At 34.0% G+C, this 1,293-nt stretch overlaps 1 non-coding gene across 1 annotated transcript; it reads left to right on the forward strand.

Annotated features, from left to right (window-relative positions):
* The first annotated feature begins 475 nt into the window (after positions 1-475).
* LOC121866905 lies at positions 476-591 on the forward strand. Its single transcript, XR_006089049.1, has one exon. It is a non-coding gene; the product is annotated as a U5 spliceosomal RNA (small nuclear RNA).
* The last annotated feature ends 702 nt before the right edge of the window (positions 592-1,293 follow it).

Raw genomic sequence — 1,293 nt, forward strand, 5'->3', positions numbered from 1 at the left:
GGTGGTTATCACCATTGAAATAACTTATATTACATAAGAATAAAAGCATTTCTATAATCAAGATCCAGGTTTATTTTCATTATATTAGATTAATATTAATTATGACTAAACGGTTGCACAATGAGGGCCATATTATAAAACAGAACATTTATGAACTAAGTTTTGCCCTTAAAGACCTTAGTTGAAGCGCAGTCATAACATTGTAACAATAACATTCTCGTTGATTTGCTGTATTTGTTCAGATTTAAAGGAATTATGTAAATTAAATCCTCTTAAAGAAAATCCACATTAAGTAATACCACTTTTGACTGCCAATCACGGTAGTCTTAAATGTTACGAAGGACTTGTAAATCTTATTTTAAAACTCTTCTAGACACTGGACAATAAAACCTTTAATGTCTTTCTTGACTGGAACTACGACTCCAAGTATGTTCTAAGTTAATGTTTGTTGGGGTCTTGAACAACTTTGCGACCATAGCTCTGGTTTCCCTTCAAAACGCATAAATCTTTCGCCTTTTACTAAAGATTTCCGTGGGGGGGAACAACTCAATGAGTCTTAATTAATTTTTTCTTAGCCCATTCACATGGGCTCACAAAACTAATTCAAATTAGATGAAAATAATCATACAATGTCGTAATCAAGTTTATGTGATCTAATGTAGTAAAAAAAAAAAATCTATTCACATATACAACGTCCTGGATGGAACAATTATCCCGACTATTACAGATCTAAATTAGGTTGTGAGAATACAGATCTGTCATAAAATTAATTTCATGCACTTATTAAAAATTGCTCTAGACTTCAAACAATCCAAGGGTACCTAGGGACAGCACTAGGATCCCGCTTCCTCTATCAAGAAATAAAAAATATTGAAATTGAATTGAAATCTGTAAACCTTTTGAGTTCCCTACTTGAAATATTTGTTCTCTAACCACTTCGGGAGAACGGAGTCCTCCGGAGAGACTCAGGTATTCCAAAATACCGCACAGGGTGTTCATGAAATTTGAATTGGTGAGAGAACACCCTTACTTTGCGTCAACTTAGAGATGTCTGATTACAGATGAAGCGTTCAAGATCCTTTGTGACTGATGTTGAAAGCTTCTATTGTATTTACTGTTAGTGAAATTGTCAATATAAGTCAGGGTAGAATCTACTTTAAGAATGAGGTATCATTGACGTCATCCCTAGAGATGCCAGTAATTGTTAACTGTGGCTGAAGTCACCCCCTTTTCATATATGAACATCACAGAATCTGATGTTCATGGTGAAATTGTTGTAAGGGTGTTAATTAG

Source organism: Homarus americanus, unplaced genomic scaffold (assembly GCF_018991925.1).
Source record: "Homarus americanus isolate GMGI-L3 unplaced genomic scaffold, GMGI_Hamer_2.0 scaffold29767, whole genome shotgun sequence".
In the NCBI taxonomy this organism is placed as follows: Eukaryota; Metazoa; Arthropoda; class Malacostraca; order Decapoda; family Nephropidae; genus Homarus; species Homarus americanus.